Source organism: Aegilops tauschii, chromosome 6 (genome assembly GCF_002575655.3).
Source record: "Aegilops tauschii subsp. strangulata cultivar AL8/78 chromosome 6, Aet v6.0, whole genome shotgun sequence".
NCBI classification, from domain to species: Eukaryota; Viridiplantae; Streptophyta; class Magnoliopsida; order Poales; family Poaceae; genus Aegilops; species Aegilops tauschii.
Genome location: NC_053040.3, coordinates 273,822,948 through 273,842,130, shown reverse-complemented (window position 1 = coordinate 273,842,130; position 19,183 = coordinate 273,822,948). Strand labels below are relative to the sequence as shown.

The following is a 19,183-nucleotide window of genomic DNA, read 5'->3' as shown; positions in this document are numbered from 1 at the left end:
GCCTAGTTTGCATGCTTGTGCTAGTCACCACATAGATCACACAAATACATGGCATACACCTCTGTAAATATAGCATGGCATATATCAAAACACATGTAGAAATCCTACTCATAAGATGCACACATTAAATGCAACAAAAATAACAAAACACCAAGTTCTGATAGGTAATAGCAGTAAACATCATATAGCACTCTTGCACCAGAGATTTGGGCATCAATATGAACTCAAATGAACATGGCATAATGGAACAAAATGAAGAGCATCTCTAGGCGAACATTTCGATATATCACAGGCACGAAACGGAGCAGTATGCAAGGAGTTATGATGCGATGAACAGGAGCATATAATGTAAAATATACGAGACTTGGAGGATTTCGGGGGAGAGGAAGAAGTCAACCGCGGATCCAGATCTGGCGCTCGCCGGAGATCGGGGCTGACGGCGGCCGGCGTTGGAGAGGAGCTCGGGGGAGGGGGTCACCGGAGCTTGGACGGAGAGGGAGGAGGCCGCCGGCGCTCGGGCGAAGGGCGCGGCGTTGGTGGGCGGCGCGGAGGAGGAGCTCCGGTGGCCGCCGAGAACGGCACTGACCTCAGGCGCGGGGAGGCAGCGACGACCGGGAGGCGGCGGCGCTGGCGAACGGCGGCTCCGGGCACAGGCGGCGAGGCGCAGGCGGAGGTCGCGGGAGCGGGCGACGGGCGGCGAGGAGCGAACGTGCCGACGGGGCCTCCCGCGGGCCGAGCGGGCCGCGGCGGGCGGAGGCCACGTGGCAGCTGGCGATTGGCTCGGGGCGGCAACGGCTGAAGCGTCCGGCGGCGGTGGACGTGTCCGGTGGCGGCGGGGGCGATTTGCTAGGGTTTCGACCCGGATTTCGGAGGGGAGGTGTTTATATAGGTAGAAGGAGCTAGGAGAGTCCAAATGGGGCACGGTTTTCGCCCACACGATCGTGATTGAACGACCGAGAGCATGGAAGGGACTTAGAGGGGTTTTGGGCTGTTTGGAGGGGGGGTTTGCTGCAACACACAAAAGGCTTTTGCGGTTACCCGGTTAACCGTTGGAGCATCAAACGACCTCCAAATGGAACGAAACTTGACAGGTGGTCTACCGGTGATATACCAAGGCCACTTGGCAAACCTCGGTCCATTCGGAGAACGTTTAACACCCGCTCATGAAAATAAACAAGAGGGGTGCGCCGGTGCATGTGGGAGTGCCGGATTGCAAAACGGACAAGGCGGAAAATGCTCGGATGCATGAGACGAACACGTATGCAAAAGAGATGCACATGATGACATGATATGAGATGCATGACATGAACAAAATGCAAAACGAAAGACAAAACCCAACCACGGAGGGAATATCATAACACATAGCCGAAAATGGCAAGAGTTGGGGTTACAATTACGGAAAGTTACATCCGGGGTGTTACAGGCCACCCCCAACACGCCGCCCCCGACGACCATGCCGCCCCGAGGGGCATCCCCGGCATTGGTGCCAAGCACCGAGCCCACACAAATGGAGGAGGAGGAGGAGTGCTCGGGCGCCGGTGGCTTCGCCTCGGCGCTAAATGTTGGCGGGAAGGGCACCTCTGCTTCCCAGCCCGGCGCTGGTAAGCCGTTCGCCTTTCGTCCCTGTTCTTTTTCTTTCCTTGCTGGCTCTTGGCCTTGGCTTTGTCTCATCCCCTTCTTGGTTTCCAGATCGTCCGTCGGCGGACCAGGAGGACGTAGACGCCGTCATCGAGGATGTCGCCAAGGACGCTGCAGAAGAGGCCGAAAAGATCGCTGGCGAGGAGACCGCCAAGGGTGCTGCCGAAGACGCCGCCAAGGGGCCTGCCGGGGAGGTCGGCAAGGCCGCCACCGAGGAGGAGGTGGTCGATGACCAGCCTTCCTCCTCCGCTGCCTCCGGCTCTGGCAGGTATCTGATGGTGACCGGCGACCTCTTTGTCCACCTCCCAGGGGCGTCCAGCTCCAGGGAGCCCATCGAGGGAGAGGTGTTCAAAGAAGAGGTGCTTGTCGCCGCTGGGCTCGAGGTCGTCGACGAGCCGAGCGCCGGTGGCGACGGCTCTCAGGAGGAGCGGCTTCTCCAGGCCATGGGCGCCAACTTCCGGAAGCTCCAGGAGCTCCACCGCGCCCGACTGGACAAGGCCAAGTCCAGGATGGAAACGGTAGACAAGGTGGAGGCGGACCTTAAGGTGCGCGTCGCCGAGGCGCGGACTTGGTTCCGCCAAGCTAGCGAAGAACTGAAGGCCGCCCAGGGCGAGCTGGCCAAGCGCGATGTAGAGCTCACCATGAAGCTGGCCGACATCGAGAAGGCCCAGGAGACGGCGGAGAGCTTGGCCGCCGCAGCCGAGGCCGCTCGGACTCAGCACCAGGCCGCACTGAACTCCCAGGAGGAGGATCTTGCCAAACGCGAGGCGGATATCAATGCAAAACTCCGCGCCAAGGACGAGGAGGTGGAGAAACTTGTCGTGCTGCAGACCCAGGAGCTGGAGCAGAGGCACAGGGAGGAGCTCGATGCTCAGGCTCTGGTTCACGCCGGCAAGGTGAAGGAGCTGGAGATGGAGCGGGACGAGCTGAAGGGCCAGGCCCTGAAGCTGTCCCAGGAGAAGGACACGCTCAACAGCGCCCTGATGGAGGCGCAGGGCGCGGCCATCAGCAGGGCCGGGGAGCTCTCCGAGGCCAACAACTCCATCAAAGACCTCAAGCTGAAGCTGGAGGGTCTCGAGGGATGCTGTCGGAGAGCAAGGCCCGGGAGGAGATCCTGGCCAAGGATCTGGAGGCCGAGAAGCTGCAGCAGAAGAACGAAGCCGTCAGCCACAAGGATTTTGTGGAGGGCAAGATTCGCTGGATCAGCCGCCTCTAGGACGTCGCCGGCAGGATCACCATGCAGCTGGCTACCATGGGGATGCCAAATGTGAGGTAGGCCCCAGAGCGCAGTGGGACTACCAACGCCAAGCTGAGCCTGTTCTTCGAGGGTGTTCTCGGGGCCCTGGAGCAGTTCCACTCCGACAGGGCGGCTTTACTGGCCGACGAGAACCGAAGGCTCTGCCGGGGTGCCTTGACCAAGGTCCTCACCAAGGTGGCGTGCTGGAACCCCACCCTTGACTTCGACGCCGTGCTCGAGAGCTTGCCAGAGGGTACTGACCTCACGCCGCTAAAGGAGCGTATCGAGCCAATCATCAGCCTCATCGACGGAATTCAAGGAGTGGAGGGCCAACACCGGGATTAGGCACCCCGTTTCTTATCGCCGCTGCAGGTTCATGACCAAGGGAATTTCTATCCTTAGATAGAACCGCGGCAACAATTTGATGTAATATAACTCTGCAGTACTTTTGATACAATGCATGTTATTTTCCTGTTCTATTTTCCTTTGTATGTCCACCCTACGTTAACCGGGTAGGCTTACCGGCGCGTAAACCCAGGGCGGCGCCTTGAGGACGGATCCCCATTGGCCTGCCAGGCGTGCTTGCTGCCGGGCAAACCACCTTACCGCCCTTAACGCGGCCGCTTGAACTGTCGAGCTTGACTCGAGTCAGAATCGAGAGCGTTGCCAAGGGCAGAAGGCTACCCTGCCACTCTCGACGCGGCCACTTGAGCTGTTAAGCAGACTCGAAACAGAACAAGGGCATTGCCAATTGCGGGAGGGCCCCTTTGCGTGCAGGTTTTCCATACATAGGCAGGATCTTTGAGGACGATAACCTTATGTATAAAAGGAAATTGCCCAAGGCTCTCAATGACTTAGTTTTTATGTTGCCGCACTGGCGTCCTTCGCGGTTGTAGGCAGCGCCATTTTCTCCTGGTCGTCTTCTTCTTTAGAAGACATGGCGATGACGAACTGCTAGGCTAACGGCTAGACCGGATTCTCACAACAGCGCTCCCCTACCTGGCGCGCCAAAGATGTCGGTGGAAAACGACACCTATGGGATCACATGAATCCCTACTACGGTTGCTGGGGCGCGGGGTTGTGAGAAGAGCAGGATCAACAGTCAACACAAGGACCGTTTACCCAGGTTCGGGCCGCGAGGATGCGTAAAACCCTAGTCCTGCTTTGGTGGATGTATTGAGTGTTCTTGAGCTTTCGAACTAGCTACGGTGGCTGTGCCATTCAAAAGAGCCGAATCCCCCTCCAGTACGCCATGGGCCGCCTTTAATAGTCGAAAAGGGCTGCCACAGTGGCACACAGGAGGTGGAAAGGTATACAGTGTTGCAAGCTTATCGCCCGTGTTACAGGACAAGACGCATTTAATGCGTAGCTTAGGTGTCCCTTAGCTTTATCGGGGACGGGAGCGAGGCCCGTCCCGTCCGTTACCACCTTGCCTTGCTTTCACAGGCGCCCAGGTCAGCGGTGCATGCGGCGCCATGTAGGCAGGCAGGCAGCTGAGGTGGCGCGGTGGTAGGGTCTTCACGAAGATTTGCATGCCACCACACAGGTGCTTGCTGAGTTGGCGTAGGGGCCGCCCGTCCCCACGTAAGTGCTTGCCCAGCTGGTTGAGCTAGCAGCTGCTTGGGGACGGCGGTGGAGTCTTGGTCGACGTGGGCCTGGCTGTGGCCCCGCTGACACCCTCGACAAGGGCCTTGCCGGGGGCCCGGCAAGGGTCTTGCCGTGGCGTTGTAGTCGTCCCCGGCAAGGCGCTTGCCGGGGGTCTTGTGGATCTCCTCGGCAAGGATCCCATCGAGGGTCGCCATCTTCTGGTTCTCACCTGATTTCATATATCTATGGTCTTGACAAAGATCTGCATGCCACCACGGAGGTGCCTCCCGAGCCTTGGTCCCAACACAGTTGGTAGGGTTGGGACCCGCCGAGGTTGCCCCGACAAGGGCCTTGCCGCGGGAACCTGCTTCGCCCTTCTGTCATTTGTGTTTTTGGTCTTGGCGTTGCCTTGGCCGTCTTGTGCCTTTGGCTTCTCTCTGGCTTCCCTCTCTTGTCCTCCTAAGAGTGGCCGTGGCGCGTGGCTCCGACTGCCCGTGCACAAGTAAAGGGGTACAAAGGAGTGCCCCTACTTTTGTACACCGACACATGGGGTGATGAAGGCGGTCTTCTCGTCGTCAAGGATCTTGCTCGGGCCTTGTGGATGTCTCTAGCAAGGATTTTGCCGGGGCCCTGCAGGCGTCCCGGCAAGGATCTTGCTAGGTGCTTTGTCTTCTGGCCTTCACAAAGATCTGCAAATCACCATGCGCGTGCGCCTGGATCTTGGCTTTAACTTTTTTGATAGTTTCAGAGCTCTCAACCTCAAGGGTGCCCTTGTGAGTGATCTGCAAATCCTTGCTGGGGTCTCACGAGCCGTCCCGGCAAGGATCTCGTTGTGGGTCCTGCTCGTCCTCTGTTCTCTAGCTCAGCTTCTTCTTCTTTGTCTTGTATCTTGTTCTCGGTCACCCCCCTTCAGGCCTCGCCGCGGGTGTGGCTAGTACTGCCCGTGCACAAGTATGGGGTGCTAAAGAGCACAAACTTTAGTACACCGACAGTGTGACTGAGAGAGAACGCGTGTATGTGTCCATATGTGTGTTGTGGCAGAAGGGCAATGTGGAGATGGTGTGTGTGTGTGATAGAGACATAGAGAGGTGTGAATGTGCAAATGATCATGCATGAGTGAGACATAGAGATAAGCCGATACGTTGTGTACACATGAGAGAACGGTCTTCTATTTGTGCTTGTGTGTGTGCGAGAGAGAGAGAGACAGAGAGGATCATCCGTAAACACAACAACCATCTCCCTCAATTCGTCCGTCCCTCGCACGATCGCATGTAACATATGCACCAACGCACACATTTGACACCCTCACCCGGACCCTGCCTATCTCAAGGCCCACACGTCGCTCTCTATCTCGCACGCACAATCTCTTCGTGAAAACCCTATTTAGCATGTAGCTTTCCGTCACAAACACACACATTCTCTCCATAGGTTTGATTTCTCTCAATATCTGACACACACACACATACACACACACACACACACACTGCAAACACAATCCCCCTCCCCTGAGCACACAATTCATCCCCAACCAAGGTTATATGGCGACCACTCTCGCTTGTGTTGCTTTGCACCCCAGCATGCACACCACCTCAATCTCCAAAGAGGGCATCGAGGAGATCGAAGACGACGACCACACTACGCTAGAGAATGCGGAGCCATTTGGAAGCAGGATGATGTGACGACGACTGACTGACTCCTGCCCCCCTCTTTCTCTCTCTTGCACAAAATTAGTAATCCCTCAACCCACGAGATCCTTCCCCTCTCGTCCATGTTTTTCCAGCTCTCTCATCAAACCTGTTGTCTCTTCTCCTTGCATGTGTACAAAATCCGGATGCACACGCATCTCACGTATATTACATGTCTCCATCTTTCTCACGGTCCTAACTTCTTCCTGTCTTTCTCTCTCTCTCTCTCTCTCTCTCTCTCTCTCTCTATCTATCTATCTATCTATCTCTATCTCTCTCGTTAGGTTTGTCTCCTACTCTCACGCCCACATACATACAATCTTTCCCGCCCTATCTGCTCCATCTTCGTAAGCTCTCTCTACACGTTTCATTCACACATTGGGATGTGTTCAAAATGTTGCTTTTATAATGGATCACGTGGAGTTATGGTTGGTTTTGTTGCATCCTACAAAGTAATAACTATGAAAAGCATTTAGATTTTCATTTGACTGGGATTATGTGAGTTTGAGCATATTGTGAAGTACTATAGACCTCGTATACATCTTGGAATTCAACAATAATTCTAACTATTGAATTGTATAAACCATCACATTCGAAGTCAGTAGCCTAATATATTTATTTCAAGATTACAACAAATGATTAATTCACTACAATCTAAGAAAACAAATGTATACTCCCTCTGTTTTTATTTAAGTCCGCCTATTAGCATTGGTCAAAGTCAAGTTTTGTAAACTCTCAGAATGTTTATAACAAAAAATATTAACATATACAATAAAAAAAATACCATTAGATTCATTATTGAATGTACTTTCACATCATACATATTTGTTATGGTAAATGTTTATATTTTTCTATAAACTTGGTCAAACTTTAGGAAGTTTGACTTCGGTCAAACCTAATATGCAGAGCTAATAAAAATGGAGGGAGTACTAGTAGTTACTAGTACTAGTAACTACTAGTACTACTCGCTAGTTGCTTAGCCCAATCACCCAACACGGGGAGTTCAGTGTCACAAAATTTTGAGGTTGGCGGGAAAATCTCCCACGACCCTGATTCGAGTAGTGCGAAGTTACCATCATACCCTTCGAAACTGGCCTACGGATGATGGTTGGTAGGGGACTGTTTTGGTAACTTCAGGTTCACCCTACCCAGTCAATCCCACCCCGGCACCCAGAGTAGTACACCTGAATACTCCTCATTTTCTATCCCCACCGCAAAATACACCTCTCCACGACACCACAGCCTTCTTGCTCCTCCCCTTCTACATCGGCGCACTCGTCAAACGCAGCGCATCTGCCTCATCGACGATGTTGTACCCCATACTGGAGCCGGTCCACCGTCGTCGTCGTCGTACACGGAGTCTCTTCCCTGGCACCGTCGTCCACAGTCTAGGATCTGCTTCCCGGAAGTCGACGCCAAGCGCAGAAGCGCCACCGTCGTGGACAATGAACTGACCCCCGTTGCCGACCATGATGCACAGAGGCCGCCGTGACCATCGTACTCCTCCTCGATTGGTGCTACCTCTTGAGCATGCGTTGGTTTTCCCTTGAAGAGGAAAGGGTGATGCATCAAAGTATCGTAAGTATTTCCCTTAGTTTTTGAGAACCAAGGTATCAATCTAGTAGAAGGCCACACGCAAGTCCCTCGTACCTACACAAACAAATAAGAACCTTGCAACCAACGCGATAAAGGGGTTGTCAATCCCTTCACGGCCACTTGCAAAAGTGAGATCTGATAGAGATGATAAGATAATATTTTTGGTATTTTTATGATAAAGACTAAAATTAAAGATAGCAAAATAAATGGTGATAGAAATAGCTAGTTGACGGAAGATTAATATGATGGAAAATAGACCCGGGGGCCATAGGTTTCACTAGTGGCTTCTCTCAAGATAGCATAAGTATTACGGTGGGTGAACAAATTACTATCGAGCAATTGATAGAAAAGTGCATAATTATGAGAATATCTAGGCAGGATGATGTATATAGGCATCACGTCCATGACAAGTAGACCAACTCCTACCTGCATCTATTACTATTACTCCACACATCGACCGCTATCCAGCATGCATCTAGAGTATTAAGTTCATAAAAACAGAGTAACGCATTAGGTAAGATGACATGATGTAGAGGGATAAACTCAAGCAATATGATATAAAACCCATCTTTTTATCCTCAATGGCAACAATACAATACGTGTTGTTTCCCCTACTGTCACTGGGATCGAGCACCACATGATTGAACCCAAAGCTAAGCACTTCTCCCATTGCAAGTAAGATCAATCTAGTAGGCCAAACCAAACTGATAATTCGAAGAGACTTGCAAAGATAAACAATCATACATAAAAGAATTCAGAGAAGATTGAAATATTGTTCATAGATAATCTTGATCATAAACCCACAATTCATTGGATCTCGACAAACACACTGCAAAAATAGTTACATAGTTATATATAGGAGGAAGAAGCCCTCCGTGATTGATGCCCCCTCCGGCGGAGCACCGGAAAAGGCCCCAAGATAGGATCTCACGGGGACAGAAGGTTGCGGCGGTGGAATTAGGTTTTCGTGGTGCTCCTCAATGGTTTCGGGGTACGTAGGTATATATAGGAGGAAGAGGTAGGCCGGTGGAGCCACGAGGGTGGAGGGCGCGCCCAGGGGGGTAGGCGTGCCCCTGCCTTGTGGCCTCCTCGTTAGTTTCTTGACGTCCACTCCAAGTCCTCTAGATCATGTTTGTTCCACAAATCACGCTCCTGAAGGTTTCATTCCGTTCGGACTCCGTTTGATATCCCTTTTCTGCAAAACACTAAAATAGGCGAAAAAATAGCAATTTGCACTGGGCCTTGGGTTAATAGGTTAGTCCCAAAAATAATATAAAAGTATATAATAAAGCCCATTAAACATCCAAAATAGAATATATAATAGCATGGAGCAATCAAAAATTATAGAAACATTGGAGACGTATCAAGCATCCCCAAGCTTAATTCCTGCTCGTCCTCGAGTAGGTAAATGACAAAAACAGAATTTTTGATGTGGAATGCTACTTAGCATATTCTTCAATGTAATTTTCTTTAGTGTGGCATGAATGTTCAGATCTGAAAGATTCAAGATAAAGTTTAATATTGACATAAAAATAATAATACTTCAAGCATACTAACCAAGCAATTATGTCTTCTCAAAATAACATAGCCAAAGGAAGCTCATCCCTACAAAATCATATAGTTTGGCCATGCTTCATTTTCGTCACACAAGAATGCTCTCATCTTGCACAACCCTGATGACAAGCCAAGCAATTGTTTCAGACTTTAGTAATCTCAAACTTTTTCAATGTTCATGCAACACATGAGCGTGAGCCATGGATATAGCACTATGGGTGGAATAGAATATAATGATGGGGGTTGTGTGGAGAAGACAAAAAAGGAGAAAGTCTCACATTGACGCGGCTAATCAACGGGCTAGGGAGATGCCCATCAATTGATGTCAATGCAAGGAGTAGGGATTGCCATGCAATGGATGCACTAGAGCTATAAATGTATGAAAGCTCAACAAAATAAACTAAGTGGGTGTGCATCCAACTTGCTTGCTCACGAAGACCTAGGGAATTTGTGGAAGCCCATCGTTAGAATATACAAGCCAAGTTCTATAATGAAAAATTCCCACTAGTATATGAAAGTGACAAAACAAGAGACTCTCTATCATAAAGATCATGGTGCTACTTTGAAGCACAAGTGTGAAAAAGGATAGTAGCATTGTCCCTTTTATTTCTTTTTTTCCTCTTTTTTTATTTTTTTGGGCCTTTCCTTTTTTTTGCCTTTCTCTTTTTTTGGGACAATGCTCTATTAATGATGATCAGCACACTTCTATTTATTTACAACTCAATGATTACAACTTGATACTTAGAACAAAATATGACTCTATATGAATGCCTCCGGCGTTGTACCGGGATGGGCAATGAATCAAGAGTGCCATGTATGAATAATATGCATGGTGGCTTTGCCACAAATACGATGTCAACTACATGATCATGTAAGGCAATATGACAATCACAAAGCGTGTCATAATAAACAGAATAGTGGAAAGTTGCATGGCAATATATCTCGGAATGGCTATGGAAATGCCATAATAGGTAGGTATGGTGGCTGTTTTGAGGAAGATATGAGGAGGTTTATGTGTGATAATGTGTGTCGTATCACGGGGTTTGGATGCACCGGCGAAGTTTGCACCAACTCTCAAGGTGAGAAAGGGCAATGCACGGTATTGAAGAGGCTAGCAATGATGGAAGGTTGAGAGTGCGTATAATCCATGGACTCAACATTAGTCATAAAGAACTCACATACTTATTGCAAAAATATACAAGTCATCAAAAACCAAGAATTACGTGCATGCTCCTAGGGGGATAGATTGGTAGGAAAAGACCATCGCTCGTCCCCGACCGCCACTCATAAGACTGACAATCGAAGAACACCTCATGTTTCAAATTTGTCACACAACGTTTACCATACGTGCATGCTATGGGACTTGCAAACTTCAACACAAGTATTTCTCAAATTCACAACTACTCAACTAGCACAACTTTAATATCACTATCTCCATATCTCAAAACAACTATCAAGTATCAAACTTCTCTTAGTATTCAATGCACTTTAAAGTTTTTATCTTGGATGCCTATCGTATTAGGACTAATTTTATAACCAAAGCAAAGTACCATGCTGTTCTAAAGGGCTCTCAAAATAATATAAGTGAAGCATGAGAGATCAATTATTTCTATAAAATAAAACCACCGTCGTGCTCTAAAAAGATATAAGTGAAGTGCTAGAGCAAAATTGTTTAGCTCAAAAGATATAAGTGAAGCACATAGAGTATTCTAATAAATTCCGAATAATGTGTGTCTCTCTCAAAAGGTGTGTACAGCAAGCATGATTGTGGTGAACTAACAAACATAGAATCAAATCATACAAGACGCTCCAAGCAAAACACATATCATGTGGTGAATAAAAATATAGCTCCAAGTAAAGTTACCGATGGACGAAGACAAAAGAGGGGATGCCTTCCGGGGCATCCCCAAGCTTAGGCTTTTGGGTTGTCCTTATATTTTACCTTGGGTTGCCTTGGACATCCCCAAGCTTAGGCTCTTTCCACTCCTTGTTCCATAATCCATCAAATCTTTACCCAAAACTTGAAAACTTCACAACACAAAACTTAACAGAAAATCTCGTGAGCTCCGTTAGCGAAAGAAAACAAAACACCACTTTAAGGTAATGTAATGAAGTAATTATTATTTTTATATTGGTGTTAAAACTACTGTATTCCAACTTCTCTATGGTTTATAAACTCCATTACTACCAATAGATTCATCAAAATAAGCAAACAACACACGAAAAACAGAATCTGTAAAAAACAGAACAGTCTGTAGTAATCTGTAACTAACACAAACTTATGGAACTCCAAAAATTCAAAAATAAATTGCTGGACGTGAGTAATTTATCTATTAATCATCTGCAAAAAGAATCAACTGAATAGCACTCTCCAGTAAAAGGTTGTAGCTAATGTCGTGAGCGCTAAAGTTTCTGTTTTTTACAGCAAGATCGCAAAGACTTTCCCCGAGTCTTCCCAAAGGTTCTACTTGGCACAAACACTAATTAAAACACAAAACCACATCTAAACAGAATATAGATGGATTATTTATTCCTAAACAGAACCAAAAAGCAAGAAACTAAAATAAAATTGGGTTGCCTCCCAACAAGCGCTATCGTTTAACGCCCCTAGCTAGGCATAAAGGCAAGGATAGATCTAGGTATTGCCATCTTTGGCATGCAATCCATAAGTGACTATCATAATAGATTCATAAGGTATTTTGATTTTCTTTCTAGGAAAGTGTTCCATGCCTTTCCTTAATGGAAATTGGAATCTAACATTCCCTTCTTTCATATCAATAATTGCACCAATCGTTCTAAGGAAAGGTCTACCAAGAATAATAGCACATGAAGGATTGCAATCTATATCAATGACAATGAAATCTACGGGCACATAATTCCTATTTGCAACAATAAGAACATCATTAATTCTTCCCATAGGTTTCTTAATGGTGGAATCCACAAGGTGCAAGTTTAAAGAACAATCATCAAATTCACGGAAACCTAAGAAATCACACAAAGTTTTTGGAATCGTGGAAACACTAGCACACAAATCACACAAAGCATAGCATTCATGATATTTAATTTTAATTTTAATAGTAGGTTCCCACTCAGCATAAATTTTTCTAGGGATAGAAACTTCCAATTCAAGCTTTTCTTCATAAGATTGCATTAAAGCATCAACAATATGTTTAGTAAAAGCCTTATTTTGACTATAAGCATGCAGAGAATTTAGCACGGATCGCAACAAGGAAATACAATCTACTAAAGAACAATTATCATAATTAAATTCCTTGAAATCCAAAATAGTGGGTTCATTGCTATATAAAGTTTTGACCTCTTCCATCCCACTTTTACCAAATTTTGCATCAAGATCTAAAAACTCTGAATCATTGGGACGCCTTCTAACTAAAGTTGGCTCATCTCCAATCCCATCATTATCAAGATTCATATTTCAAAACAAAGGTTTAATAGGAGAAAAATCAATTACTTTTAGATCTTCGTCTTTATTATCATGAGAACTAGAAAAACACTACACCACGGTAGAGCTTACGTGACACATTTTTGTGGGCAAAGGTCCAATAATCTCCACAAAATAACTGTCACCATAGCTTTTATGCTTTGTCTTCGGATCATGTGTCGGCAAAGGTACATCACTGTGAACACACTAAGAGTCAGCAATCACGAAGCAACGGTGTATCTGTCAGTAATTGTTTAATAACATGTTATGTGTCGGCGTATGTATGGACCTTGACATTTTTTTAGTCGGCGTAGGTATGTACTTAGCGACCTGAAATGTGTCGGCGTACATAGGGTGTATGGACACAGACCAAGTGTCGGCGTAGATGGACACGGGTCAATGGACTGAAGGTTGGAAACTTGTGGGCGCGATTTCCGCGCGAGGGGTGGAATTTTTGGGGTGTTCGCGCAAAATATCCTTCACCCCCGTGCAGAATATCCCCAAGGACCCCAACTCGAACCCGATTCCACAACCCTAACCAGTGGCTATTGCCGCCGCCCTCGTGCTCGATCCACAATCCTGTCGCCGGCCTTGCACTCCACCCCGTCGTCAAGCCGTCGTGTCGGAGCTCGCATTCCCCCGCCCCCGAGCTCCACCCCGACATCTACCTGTCCTTGCACTCCACCCCTTCCCCTCAAGCTCCATCCCAAGGCCGAGCCGCCGTCTTCGAGATCCACATACAACCGCCGTCCTCGGGCCGCCCCCTCGACATCCAGCCGTCGTCCTCGCCAATCCCCGCCCTGCTGCTGCCGGGGCCCCATCTCCGGCTCCCCCCATTGCTGCACCTGCTGTTGCCAGGCCTCCATCTCTGGGCTCCCGCTGCTGCCGGTCCTGCTGCAATTGGACCTGCTACTGCCGGTCCTGCTGCAATGGGACCTGCTGCTGCTGGGGATCCATCCCCTTCGAGCTGCGCCCCTCTCGAAGCCAGCCGTCGCCATGCCCTAAGGTAAGCATCAAATTGTCCTGAGATTTCCTTCTCTATAAGTGTCAAATGGAGGTGGCTTCCCATGGTAGTGAGGATGTGTAAGAGACGCACACCTTATTTTCTAATGATCTTGAAGTCAATTAGGCATACACTTGGGAGTTTTTATATCGTGTACCCTAAATTAATGTGACATTTTAATAAATTGTTTAGAGTATGTGATGGTTCTTTTTTTCTCATGTGCAGTGTCATACAGGTGGATAGTTGTTCAACAAATGATATGTGAACTTCAAGCTCGTATCATAAAAAAGTATTTGCTTCGGTGTTCTGAAGTTTCTCGATGAAGTGTAATATATTTGACCATTAGCGGCACCCTTCACCATTAGGCATAGATGTACCAATGATGTTATTTCTTGAAGCCAATTTGAAATTTTGTATCTCTTGTGAGTAACAAGTAAACTGCTCAGGTTGATCTTATTTCTATATCTTGGAATTGTTTCTTGGTTGATGTATTGGAAGAGCGTTGTTAGTCCAAAATTAATCAGTGTAATTCAGTTTGGTTCAGTTCAGGACATAGAAGTATGCTTTAGAAAAAATAATCCAAATTATCTGTTACGAAGAACATGTCAGGCTTGTGTTTTCAATCTCTCTGTACTTCTATGGTTCCAAATCTTCTCCTATAGCTTTATTGTCTTAACTGCTTGTAGAACTGTACTGCAAGTGAGTTTGTTATTGAAGAAAAAATCATTTATTATGCTGTTGTCAGATTGTGCTAAATTTTGCGATTGCTGAAGGCAAGGAAAAGAGATGGTGAAGAAGGAGCTTCAGCAGGCATGATGGTTCGACAACCACAACGTCGCAAGGCCATCCCCATTGCCCGTCAACACTATTTCAGGTATGCCTCTCGCTCCCTACCCGGCCACTCTGTAGTGGATGTTATTATTTTGGTTACTCCATGGACTGATTGGTTGCTTTGTGGTTGCTCCATGGACTAATATGACCTTCACTGAAACCATTACATTTACAAAATTGCCTACCATTGTTCTAGCATATTAAATTTTATCATCATGCTCCAATGCCTACGAATTGTTCTGTCAGGACATATTTTTGTTTCTGCTATCATGATATGTGTGAAGTTTGCAATGACTAGAGATCTCACTAATGGTCGTGGCTCCAAAACTTCCACTTGTTCTATTGATATGCTTAACTTATTTTTTAGATAATGGAAGATGGTTCCTCAGCCTCTGCATTGTCCCATAATTTATATTGCCCAGACTTTTTATTTCTCTGTGGCTTGATCTGGGATCCTACTTTGTTATACAAGTGCCTGCTAGTCAGTGCTTTGCCATTGTTTCTCTTGGTATCACTCTGCATATCAGAATATTTTTACATACTGCATTTATGCTCTATCTACATTGTAATTTGACATGTCATCCTTGACTGTTACCTCTATCTTTCTCAAGCTTATATTGTAGAAATTATGTTTTTGTTAATTATAACTGCATACTATTCTTTCACCGTTTCAGATAAAATCAGAATATTATTTTTGGATAAGCTGGAAGGGAGGTCATTATGTTATTTCATCAGTGTAAAAACTATGGTAGCCCACTAAAGCTGTATACCAAGATTAGGTTATTTAGTGTAGACTTTGTAGTTTGTGGTTAATGGCAATTCCGTATTACTCTTTGTCCCAAAATAAGGGTTCAACTTTGTAACAAAGTTGTACTAAAGTTGAGACACTTATTTGGGACGGAAGAAGTATTTAGGGAGTTGTGAATGCGTAGTATATTTATTATACATTTTTGTTGATTTTATTTGAATAATTGCCTCTTGACTAGGATGAATGAGAAAAATATCTTCATTTGGTTATACGTGCATTGCACGTGCACGCTCACTGGTTAGAGTAAAAAATAGATGCAAATAGTGTAGTTACACATAGTTGTCATAATTAATTACAATGCCTGATGAGAAACAAGTTACTAATTTATTTAGTCTTGCCGACAATAGCCGGGAACCACGACCACTAGCATGCAGCATGAGCAATGGGTAGAGAACAGATGACTACCTTGCTGGGAACCATGGTCGCGCACGTGCAGCAGAAAACGAATGGTGCATGGAAAGGCTACGTCACCGGGAACTAGGACCGCGACTTGTAGTAGGCAACTACTAGGTACATTTTCTGTTTCAGTAGTAATTAGCTCACACGCTATTGCATAAGAACATTTTCTAAAATGTCACTTTACAAGGTTGCCTAGCCTATGTGTTAACACTAAATTGCTTGTGTATATATGTGTCATGGTTTCCTTTTCTATCCATGGTTATGTGGCTCTTAATCATGAAAATCTGGAGAGGTTGCCAAATAGGTTGTCTTTTCTTCAGTGAATACTTATGTAATAGGCTATAAAATAAGCTACTAGGTTGTAGGAACTCTGTTTCGGATGGTCAATGCCTTCATTGTTGATAAAAGTGGAAGCACAGGAGCATAGTTCTATATAGTACCATGTGATCCAATTATAACTTTTGTAGAAACTATATTGTTAACTATGATATCATGAGGATTTTTTGATCGAATATGTGTTAATCCACATATGAGCTTTGAACAACTTGAGTTGATTCCACTTTCTTAACAAATTTTTGTGAAAAAATTTCAGGCACTTAGCCAACTGGTGCACATGGACGTGATGACTTTGTAGTGTTTATGGACCAACCAACCTGTAATCATGGATCTTATCTGTCTACTAGACAATTTGATGTTTCGAGTATTTTGGAGCTTGCACTCTGTGCATGTGGATGCATACTTGTGTGTTCTGGACCATCTAGCTGAAGTCTCTTGTACCAGCAAATAGTGCTCATCCTTTTGTGACTTGTGTACTCTGGGTGATTGTTAAGATGGTCAAACTATGCTTTGTCAAGATTTGATGTGTTTGTCAACTTGCGTTCAATGTATATGCATGTTTGTGAACATATTTTAATTGTTATACAGTATGTGTTAATCTTGAACCTGCTTCTGGATGTGAGGTTAATAATTGAATCTGTTTAGAGCTTGTATATATGGATAATTATATATATGTATATTGTTTTGGCTGCACATCACTTTACCAGCAATTTATATGTCGGCAAAGGCAATATCTGTCAGTATAGGCAGGGTATTTGTTGATATACTATCTGTTGGCATAGGTATGGTGTACCTGGCTAATAAAGTGTCGGCATAGGTTGGGTGTATGTGGACAGGGTATCTGTCGGCGTAGGTAGGGTGTATCTTGTCTGAAAAAGTTTCGGCGTAGGTAGGGTGTATGTGGACATACCATCTGTCGGCATAGGTAGGGTGTATGCCGACTGAAAAAGTGTCGGGAAGTAAATAACTGTCGGCAATACCTTTGCCCATAGCAAGTCCTCCGACTCTTTCATCTTCTGTCAGCATTGGTGTTAGCTACAACTTATCTGTCGGCAAAGGTACCCTATGCCGACACATTGGTGTGTCACGGAAGCTCTACCGTGGTGTAGTGGAACATGCTTTCATAAAGCAATCTTTCTTAGCACGCATCCTAGCGGTTCTTTCTTTGCACTCATCAATGGAAATTCTCATGGCTTTGAGAGACTCATTGATATCATGCTTAGGTGGAATAGATCTAAGTTTCAAAGAATAAACATCAAGAGAAATTCTATCCACGTTCCTAGCCAATTCATCAATCTTAGGCAATTTTTCTTCAAGCAAAGCATTGAAATTCTTTTGAGAAATCATAAATTCTTTAAGACTAGTCTCAAAATCAGAGGGCATCTTATTAAAACTTCCATAAGAGTTGTTGTAGGAATTACCATAATTATTAGAGGAATTACTAGGATACGGCCTAGGGTTAAAGTTTCCTCTATAAGCGTTGTTACCAAAATTGTTCCTACCAACAAAATTCACGTCCATAGATTCGTTATTATTCTCAATCAAAGTAGACAAAGGCATATCATTGGGATCAGAAGAAACACTCTTATTAGCAAACAATTTCATAAGTTCATCCATCTTTCCACTCAAAACATTAATCTCTTCAATTGCATGCACCTTTTTACTAGTAGGTCTTTCAGTGTGCTATTGAGAATAATTAACCATAATATTATCTAGGTGTTTAGTAGCTTCTCCTAAAGTGATTTCCATAAAAGTGCCTCCCGCGGCCGAATCTAAAAGATTTCTAGAAGCAAAATTCAATCCGGCATAATTTTTTTGTATAATCATCCATAAGTTCAAACCATGTGTGGGGCAATTACGTATCATTAATTTCATCCTCTCCCAAGATTGTGCAACATGTTCATGATCAAGTTGCTTAAAATTCATAATATCGTTTCTAAGAGAGATGATCTTAGTGGGAGGAAAATACTTAGAGATAAAAGCATCTTTGCACTTATTCCAAGAATCAATACTATTTTTAGGCAAAGACGAAAACCAAGTTTTAGCACGATCTCTAAGCGAAAACGGAAATAGCATCAGTTTAACAATATCATTGTCCACATCTTTTTTCTTTTGCATATCACACAAATAAACAAAGCTATTTAGATGGGTAGCGGCATCTTCACTAGGAAGGCCGGTGAATTGATCTTTCATAACAAGATTCAGCAAAGCAGCATTAATTTCACAAGATTCAGCATCGGTAAGAGCAACAATCGGAGTGCTAAGAAAATAATTGTTGTTGGTATTGGCAAAGTCACACAATTTAGTATTATCTTGAGCGATCATAACAAGCAAGCAATCCAACACACGAGCAAACAAGGAACAAGCGAAAAAGAGGCGAACGGAAAAAAGAGGGTGAATAAAACGGCAAGGGTGAAGTGGGGGAGAGGAAAACGAGAGGCAAATGGCAAATACTGTAATGAAAGGGAGAAGAATTTGTGATGGGTACTTGGTATGTATTGACTTGTGCGTAGACTCCTCGGTAACGGCGCCAGAAATGGCTCGTTGACGGGAGATCAAATCTTGACTTGACTTGGTGTAAGCCTCCCCGGCAACGGCGCCAGAAATGGCTCATTGTCGGGAGATCAAATCTTGACTTGTCTTGGTGTAAGCCTCCCCGGCAACGGCGCCAGAAATCCTTCTTGCTACCTCTTGAGCATGCATTGGTTTTCCCTTGAAGAGGAAAGGGTGACGCAGCAAAGTAGCAAAGTATTTCCCTCAGTTTTTGAGAACCAAGGTATCAATCCAGTAGGAGGCCACACGCAAGTCCCTCGTACCTACACAAACAAATAAGAACCTAGCAACCAACGCGATAAAGGGGTTTTCAATCCCTTCACGGCCACTTGCAAATGTGAGATCTGATAGAGATGATAAGATAATATTTTTGGTATTTTTATGATAAAGACTAAAAGTAAAGATAGCAAAATAAACGGTGATAGAAATAGCTAGTTGACGGAAGATTAATATGATGGAAATAGACCTGGGGGCCATAGGTTTCACTAGTGGCTTCTCTCAAGATAGCATAAGTATT

General features: G+C 45.4%; 1 long non-coding RNA gene across 3 annotated transcripts; it reads left to right on the top strand.

Moving 5' to 3' along the window:
* Nucleotides 1–13,222: 13,222 nt before the first annotated feature.
* Nucleotides 13,223–16,718, top strand: LOC120967005 (uncharacterized). 3 transcript variants are annotated; one of them, XR_012187741.1, is made up of 5 exons: nucleotides 13,223–13,742; nucleotides 13,965–14,613; nucleotides 15,245–15,318; nucleotides 15,726–15,888; nucleotides 16,370–16,718. It is a non-coding gene; the product is annotated as an uncharacterized lncRNA (long non-coding RNA). The 3 variants fall into 3 exon arrangements; XR_012187740.1 differs by lacking the exon at nucleotides 15,245–15,318; XR_012187739.1 differs by having other exon boundaries at nucleotides 15,245–15,888.
* Nucleotides 16,719–19,183: the final 2,465 nt, after the last annotated feature.